Here is a 9,677-nt window from a genome sequence, read left to right on the forward strand (position 1 = left end):
CCAAATTCTTATTACAATATCTCTTCAACACGGAAACCGTTCTCCCCCCTTTCACCGCAATGACGTCAATATGAGGGCGCCAATTCAGAGTGCTGTCATACAACACTCCTAGATATTTCAGAGAGGTAACCTGCGGTATTGATTTCTGTCTGTATGTCAGATCAATCGAAACTGGGTCTTTCACTGGGAATGCCAAGAGGGCACACTTGTCGACATTTAAGGACAGGCAGAGGCCATCCAGACCCCAGCTGAAAGGAACAGACTTTAGCATCGGCGAAGACTTCTCCCAGTCTGTCCGAATCGCCCGCAGACACTTAGTTAATTTCGCGAAAACAAAATCAACAAAGTTTCAGATACGCTATAAAACCCTTCATATGGGCTCAAAACGTTACATTTTTGACACTGCTTCACAAACTTAAAAAAATCGCATAGCGAACCCCTCAATCGAAGAAAGTAACGAACCGCCCCACAAATCCAGCACAAAACGATCTTTCGTTATCTGTAGTCTTTACCAACATACGCAGCTTCCTACCGAAACGAGAAAAAATATCTAGCCTTGTGACGTCATCCAATGCCAATCTTGTTGTACTAACAGAAACGTGGCTTACCGATGACGTGACGGACACTGAAATTCTTGCAGATCTACCTAACTTCCACTTATACCGAAAAGATCGCGAATGCACTCGCGGAGGAGGCGTACTAATCGCCGTCGGCACGGAATTATCATGTCCCGCCATCAACATAGCATCTGACAGAAATCCTATGGCTACATTGCCGGGCTTCACCCCGAACGATACTGCTTGGTGTCTGCTACAGACCACCGAATGGAAATCCAGACTTCGCAAACAAACTTAATGACATGCTAAATGCGCTCAGCACAGCCCACCCGAATGCCCATATTTTGCTATTTGGTGACGTTAACCTTCCTAATATTAACTGGACAACCGGAACAACCACACAAGGAAACCAGAAAGCCTCGAGATAATTTACAGATGCTTGTTTAAACTTTAATTTATCGCAACTTGCATCAGAGCCAACACGTGTTGCCGCCAATTCCGCAAACATCCTTGATCTCATTCTAACCACCCATCCTTCTAGCTTATCCTCGATTACCTATCTCGAAGAAATTAGCGACCATAAAGTTATTCAGGCAGATTTATTATTTTCCCCAAAACGACGCGAAATGCTAAACAAAACAATACGTTGATATGATAAAGGTAACTATGAAGAAATTAACAACGAACTCAGTAGCTTCTTCCCAGATTTTGAAGCCAACTTGCGTAACCGATCCGTTAATGAAAATTGGGTAGTTTTTAAACAAAAGCTTAGTGAACTGCAAAATAAGTTTATTCCGAAGACCACACTTCGTGCCACGCAGCAAAAGCACTGGTATACTAAAACATTAAACCGACTAAGCAACAAGAACAAACGCCTTTCCCGGCAGGCAAAATCTAAAGGAACGCCATGCGCATGGGATAAATACTACTACGCCGGAAATGACTATCTTACAGCAATTCGAAACGCCAAGCACGAATTTTCAACACGGACCTACCCAAAATGCTGAGTGATAACGTAAAATATTTTTGGCAGATCATCAATCCAAAACCATTCCGCACTATCACCCTCACTAACGAATCAGGTGAAGTGACCACAAATGCCGACTGTGCTAATATTTTTAACATTGCATTTTCGTCGGTGTTCACCAAAGAGCCTAGTATGCCTTGCGTTCCCACAACCAGTCTGATAGCTGCCAGCATGCCTGCGCTAGCATTTTCTACAGACGGCATTTCTTCTCTAAAAAAAACATTAAACTTTCCTCGTCATGTGGCATTGACGAAATTAATTCAAAACTTTTAAAGAACATCACCAACACAATTGTACCATACTTGTAACTCATATTCTCACAGTCACTCACCACAGGTGACCTTCCGGATGACTGGAAAATTGGTAAGGTCGTTCCAGTCTACAAAGCAGGTGACAGTAACTCCCCACTCAATCATCGTCCCATTTCATTAACAAGCATCCCATGCAAAATCATGGAACACGTCATATATTCTCATGTCATCAACTTCCTCGATTCCAATAGTTTCTTTCACCCCTGTCAGCATGGCTTCTGCAAAGGCTTTTCCTGTGAGACACAATTAGCACTCTTTCTCTACGGCATACGTACAAATCTTGACACAAACTTTCAGACTGACGCCATTTTCCTCGACTACGCAAAAGCATTTGATACAGTTCCACGCAACAAACTAATACAGAAGTTATCCGGGCTAAATCTCGACCCTAACGTGTTAAGATAGATTAAATCTTTTTTAGCTAATCGTTCTCTATTCGTGCACGTAAATAATGAATCCTCTGAACCTCTCGAAGTAAAAGTAACGTCAGGAGTACCGCAAGGGTGCGTCCTTGGCCCCCTGCTATTTCTCAGCTACATAAATGACCTACCCCTAACTGTGTCTTGCAAAATCCGAATGTTCGCCGACGATTGCGTGATTTACCATACGATAACTAATACTTCCGATCAACTAACCCTACAACACGATCTGAACAACATTAAAGAATGGTGCGACAATTGGCTTCTCAAACTTAACCCCAACAAGTGTAAGGTTGTCTCATTCACTAGCCGCAAAAACCCTTTTCAATTCCCATACCAAATCACTAACGCCCCTCTAGAAATAGTACAGTGTTTCAAATATCTAGGTGTCACACTGTCCGCCGATCTAACTTGGAATGCGCATGTCACAAACATTATCTCATCTACAAACAAAATATTGGGATTCGTGAAACGTCATCTGCGTTGCGCACCTCGACACTTAAAACTGCTCGCATACACATCCCTCATCAGGCCGAAACTGGAATACGCCTCAGCTATATGGAGTCCGCCTCAAAATTACCTAATAAATGACCTTGAATCAATTCAAAATCGCTCAGCCCGATTCATACATTCGTCATATTCTTATGACATTAGTGTTTCATCCTTAAAAGCACAATCTGGATTACAGCCACTTTCCCTTCGACGCCGCATAGCCACTCTTTTCCTGTTTCACAAGCTGTTTCATTTGCCCCTCAACCATCCTCCATACGTCATCCCCCCGACGTATATTTCGCACCGCACCAGCCACCCCCTTCAAGTTTTCCGTTACCGCACTAGGACTGCTACCTTCTCCGCGTCCTTCTTTCCGCGTGCTGTGAAGGACTGGAACGAACGACCTCCCAAACCACGTCGTCACAATCACCTGCCCATCAACTTTCACTAAAAATGTAACGACTCATCTTGGTCAGTGAGACCTTATGGCAATGTTTATATCCAGCCCTATGTAGTAATGTTTTATACCTTGTATACGCCCATCATGTTGCAAAAGTTTGTTATATCCTGTATACCAACCCCTTATGTAGCAAATGTTTTTGATACCCTGTATATCCACCCCTTATGTAATACCCCCTTGTGGGGTCTTTAAGGAAATAAAATATGATGATATGATGATGATGATGATGATGTCACGTGACTCTAGGTCGACATATAAAGCTGCAGTGACTGAAACAATTATATTGCTTGAAGAGCTAAAAAATGCCAGCTCGTCAGCATACAAGTACGACTGTATGCACGCAATAACGGGAACCTCGCTGAGTAAGACATTAAATAAAACCAGAGAAAGAACGATCATTAAGGTAAGCCTCGCGTTTGATTGTAATGTGAGGAGGTAACGCCGCACTGAGCAATAAAAAATTTGCTACCGGTTAAAAATATCCTAACGCACGAAGTAATATATTCGGGAAAACATAATTGATCCATCTTTTCTAAAAGTATGCCATGTTCCACGCAATCATAAGCTTTGGCCACATCCAATGTCACAAGCGCTGCGGCCTCTTTGGAACGACGAGCCAGATAAAGGCGGCTCTCTAGGTCTATGTGCGCCGACCATATCGAGAAGCCTGACCTGAAACTTACCTGTCGAGGACTCAAAATGCTAGTACTATGTAAAAACTTTTATATTCTGGCCAATAAAACCCTCTCAACAATTTTTACAAGACTAGACGTTAAGATTATCGGCCTAATGTTATCCAATGAAAAACCTAACCAAGGTTTTTTAGGCCAGGGAACAACTTTCGACAGACGCCAATCGAGAGGCACCCAGGAAGCGCGCAGAGAGTGGTTCACAATATGCAGGAGGTCTTCAGGCGACTCCGTAAACATCATCGTTATCATTGGGACAGTAACACATCGTATCACTCTCCCTTCGTAACCTCTTCAAAGTTAAGAGGAGCCGGGCCCAGGACAGGGGAGCCAGCGGCTGGTGGGGCCAGTAGCGTGTAGCGCGAAGTGAAACGAACCTGCAGTCCTACAGCCAACTGATCAAGAAGAATTTTTAAGGCTGCTGGCGTGCGTATGAAGGAATCAAGGTTTGGTGAGCTGTGGCCGTTTTTTCTAATCCGCAAGAACGAGAAGAGCGCACGCCTATGACAAGTTTTCGAAAGGAAAGAGAAGCGACTTGTGTTATATATCTCTTTTGCCCGTGCAACAGCACGTTTAAACACAGCGCGAAAATACTTAAAATTGCTCCAATTTTCGGGACACTGGTTATACTGTAATTTTTTCCATGCTGCTTTTCTTCGACGGAAATCCCTCGTACTTTCCTCATTCCACGAAGGACTGCTTGGCTTTCCTTTAACCGAAGAAATCGTAAATTTAGCTCGAGTGACCGAATCCTGAATTACTGATACAAGCTCCTTGGCACGAGCGTCAATTTCTTGAGTGGGTAGCGAAGCTAATGTTGAACGCTTTACATTTTCATACCGATTCATATTCACAAAGGAGTGCTCCCTACGGGTAACGTGTCTCCTTGCGCGAATATCAAAAACCATGGGGATGTGGTCACTAGATGTAGCACAGTCGGCCGTATACCACGCAGCAACAAGACCCGTCTTCGCAAAAGTCAAGCCAAAAAGGCATGTAGCCGCTTTTGAGTTCTCACAGGAGAGAGAGAGTGGTCGCTAATCCACTCCCATAAACGCCTCCCGCAAGCATCAGTACGATATCCCCAGTCCACATGAAGAGAATTGAAATCCCCTGCTAATATGACATGTTTTTTACAAGTCGCCAAAGCTGCATCCAGTGAACCAGTCGATGTCACCCCATATAGAAAGTATGCATTTACAAGGGAGAATGAGACATTTCCTGGCAATTCAAAGTCAACTGCAAGAATTTCACTCTCAGATGAGAGAGAAACAAAAGGCATGTGTGCACTATGGCAGAATTTTAGCGATACTAAAATCAATAACCCTCCACCTCTACCTTGCCTGTCCAAATGAAACGATCGGAAATTTGGAATAAAAATGATTTCTGGGGAGAAAGCCAAGTTTTTTGAAGTAGGATAACGTCAGGGGGTGGTATTGAGCCACAGGCCAATTATGATCAGAAGCAGAGAAAACAGAGCGGCCATTCCATTGGAGTACTCGTATACTTGTCTGTGTTAGCCGAGCTGCGCCGATGATAGGGCCTGTTGTATGTCGTGTGGCTGATTGGGAGACTGCACGGAACTTTTTTGATTTTTGTTATTCTTTGGTTTGGAAGCTTTACCGACCTCCCCGTCAGTGGGGAAGAGCGTGCGGTTTTGTGCCAGCGGGGAGGACTGGCCTACCCACTGGCCATCTCGTCCGAGTCCCCAACACAAGCGGGCGACATTTCTGGGGACACAGGAAACTGTCCCAGATGAGTGACTGCTGCATTTTCATCAGAAGGGGATGGCATGTTTACAAGAGGAGTAGGCGGGGAGACCCGAGGGCCACCCGGCAGCGATGCCGAAGGTGGCAATGGGGCTAGATGAGCCGATGCTGAGGGAGGTTCTGCTTCTGCTAAGTCAGCATTATGAGGTGAAGGTGGTTTCTCACTTGCGGCACCTACAATGCAGCCAATTCCTGCAGGTTGAAGCTGAGAGCCGGAAGAAATCCCCTACAACATTTGCAAAAACTCTGCCATTTTCTGAGTCATGGCTTGCATTTGATTCATGCAATCGGACAGAGACCCTATAAGTGGCTGTACAATGGTAGCCATGGAGTTCACTACCGAAGCATTGATCATGCTGGAAATGGACTGCTCACTGACAGAGTCCTGGCGGGAGGCCACAGTAGCATAACCACGCGCCCTTTCTTTGACCGCCGCTACAGCTTCCCCACGTGAGGAGCACCTTCTCTTCTCTATGATTTCCAACACACTTGTTTCCTGAGCATGAATCGGACAGTTCGAGTAATCAGCCGGGTGCGATCCCTGGCAAATGCAACATCGGGGTTCAGCTGCTTGGCACTCGGAGGCAGCGTGAGCTCCTCCACCCGACACACACCGGGAGTTCGATTTGCAGCCTTTGGTGCTATGGCCGTATCTCCAGCATTTGCGGCATTGGAATGGCCGCGGCTTTAGGGGTTCCCCTCGGAACAGCAAAGGCCATGCCTTAATCTCCGAGGGGCAGGTGATTCCCGCAAAAGTCACGATAACGGATTCCGTTGGCATCTTTCTGTCGGTGACTGTTCTGCTGCACCGGAAGACCGAAATGGCACCCGCCGCTGCGAAACTATTCAGCACTTCCGGTGGACTCAAGTCCTTGCTAACTCTCCTCACGATACCTTTCGAGCATGCAAGGTGAGGAGGAATAAACGCTCTCACCGGCACTGAAGAGAACTGAGCACAGGCTAGAAGATCCATGACGCAGGCCTCGTGAGATGACCGGACGAGTATGCCACCCCTGCCGAACGGTCTCACCTCCGAGATCTTCCTGAAATGGGGAGTCACCCCTTGCAGGTCCACCTGAATGGCCTCCGGATTGTTCCGCCGAATTTCGCCCCCGCTTGTTGGAACCAGTGCCACGGAGATGTTCCGCACTCCTCCGTTGAGAAATGCCTCCACAGACAAGTCCTGCATAGGGAGGAAAGCCGACCAGGGCGGGGAACCCTGACCGGGGGAGTTGAAAGACATCGCCCTCACCAATACACTAACTCACAAGAAAACAAAAACCCTTCAAGGCTGAAAACCAAAGCCTCTGAACCTCAAACAAAACCACTCAAAAACTTGGCCAAACCCCACAGAGGAGCTTCTTCCCTTGACAGGAGAGTTGCGCTGACTTGTGTAGGCTGTCGTCCTTGTCTATCCAAGTTGACTCTCCATAGATTCCTCTTCTTCCTGTAGTAGCTAATTATGGTGATAGCGCGCTATCTACACTCGTCGTCTTCCTCTTTTCTTAACAGGGATTCTGTCTGTGTGAGCCTGCATGGTCGTTCTTCGTAGAGGTCAGTGACTTGTGGGCCGGTGGGTAGTTGAGGCGAGGTAAGTGAGTGTCGGTAGTCATGGTAGTCGGTAGATTGTGGTGTCGGTAGTCAGCAGCTTCTGGACGTATCGGGTACTTTTCTGCAAGCACTTCGGCTCTCTGCACCCTGCGACCCCGGTGTGCACAAGTGTGCATCTCTCGGGGAAAGGGTAGGATTTTGCGTTAGAACTGTGGTTTGGGCTAGCTGGTGCATACTAAATGAAATTCAGAACAGCGCAAAAAGACAGGACAAGAAACGAAGACACACGTCGCTCAGTAGCAGCAAAGTAGTCCGAATAAGCATTAGTCGGAATTAGTCCGAATAACTGGTTGGTTTATTCCGCGGCTTGCGAAATATACCCGAGGAAGGAAGGCGAGAAGGAGTCATGACAAAAAGGAAGTTCGTCCAAGAATACACAGAAAACACAAGATCTATACACGTGCATTGACGAAAAAGTTAGCAATGCTGATACAGCGCAGCGATATAACACGAGGCCAGAGGCGCGAGGAAATGAAAGGCAATCCTTCGAAGTTCAGCTCAGTTTTTTTTACACGAAAGTGTTTTATTCCCGGATATACGAAGAATTCGCTGATGTCATATCCTTCACATAAGTGACGCCTGTACAACGAAGTAAGCGGGCCTGTAAAGGGTGCACCTCGGCACACAGGGTTTTCTTGTGGGGAAGCAACCTTTAGCACTAAAGAGTACGTTAGTACTAAAGAGGTTGTCCGTTTTCGGGTTTTATATTTTAAAACGAAAGTATTTTATACCGCGATACCCCAAGATTTCACTGACGTCATATCCGTCACGGAAATGACGCAGTACACCTTTGCCGAAGCGACCCGGCAGCAGGACGTCGCTCTACAAGCACACCCACAAGGCAGTCGCCGACCCGCAAATCATGCCCAGCTTCAGATTTCGCTGCACATTTCACTTTCGTGTTTGAGTGATTCCTGTGGCAGAGGAATCGACCGCAGTTTTTTTATGAATCTATATAGCGGATTTCCTTACCTCGTAATTCAAAAGAACCCTTACTAACACAGACTCCGCCTGCCTTGTGAATGAGGTAAGCCTCATAGATTTCACACTCGCGCTCACCCTTATAGGTTTGCGCAACACGCGTGTCATGGAATCTGGGCGAGCACCCGTGGTCGTGACAATGTGTGGCAAGCTTGCTGCCAGTGTCGATTCTTAGTGCATTCGCGTGCTCGCGGAGACAATCGTTTAAACAGCGTCAGGTCTGACCCATATAGGTTTTCCCACATGATAGATGAACTTTATACACAACGGAACCTCTACATACTACGTAAGGTTTTGTGTGGCCTTTCACGCTAAAGGTGCCCTTTGGCTCATTTGTGTTCACTCGCCTGCAAAGGCCACCCAATTTTTTTGGTGCACCCAGTTTGCTTGGTTTGTTTGGTGCCCTGCCTGGAAAGTGAGAGGAAACTCCCCGCATAAAGACGTCAAGCGTCCTCAATGCACTCCGGGACGCTGACCTCAAACTCGTCCCGTCAGACAAACAGGAAGGCTTCGCTGTTGTTCCCTCGAGGTACAACGAGAAGGCGCTATCGGCAGTCCAGCAAAATTTTTGCAAAGTTCAAATGGACCCTAGAAAGGCCGAAAGGGAGGCTCTCAAGGCGTGTCAGGGTGAAGCGCTGAGCAACCTTGCAAGCTCGGTAAAGAAGGCTGCTGGTGGGCTAAGCCTACAGGCCTTCTTTACAGCCAAGACGCACAAGGATGGCATTCCTCGTTATCGTGTCCGAAAGGGGTTCTTGGAAACGTGTTCTGGGCAAGTTCCTGCAGTGGTCACTTCCTCAGCTGAAAATCGACGACCCTTTCCTGGTCAGGAGCCCTACGGAGGTTTTTGACTACCTACAACGGCAGTGCCCCTTGCATGTGCATGGGTTCTCCTTAGACATTAAGGACCTCTACTATTCTTTGCCGCACGCCGTGATCATGGTGGTCAAGGACCTCTACTATTCTTTGCCGCACGCCGTGATCATGGTGGTCGTATCTGAAGGAATAGACCACTACGGAGCCGTGGTGTGGACGCCAACACCATCCTGGATGTTTGGCCTCTGCCTTCGCTCTTCTTTTGTGTTATTCAACAGTGAGTTCTTCGTTCAGAGGAAAGGTGTATACATAGGGTCGTACTTGGCGCCTATGCTGAGAGACCTCCTCCTGGTGCGATACGGACGGAAACTGGATCGTATGCTTCGTTCGTCGCCTTTCCCACTTCGTAGTTGACTTCTTGGTGCTTTTCGATTGTGTGACTGGTGACTTGGACGAGTATGTGCAGCGCATCGCGGACATTTTCTAGATCACCCAATTGGTCTCACGCTTACAAAGGAACTTCCTTCGGACAATGAGCTGCGGTTTTT

The sequence above is a fragment of the Haemaphysalis longicornis genome, unplaced genomic scaffold (genome assembly GCF_048455015.1).
Source record: "Haemaphysalis longicornis isolate Haplotype H1 unplaced genomic scaffold, Haemaphysalis longicornis Haplotype H1 scaffold_9, whole genome shotgun sequence".
In the NCBI taxonomy this organism is placed as follows: Eukaryota; Metazoa; Arthropoda; class Arachnida; order Ixodida; family Ixodidae; genus Haemaphysalis; species Haemaphysalis longicornis.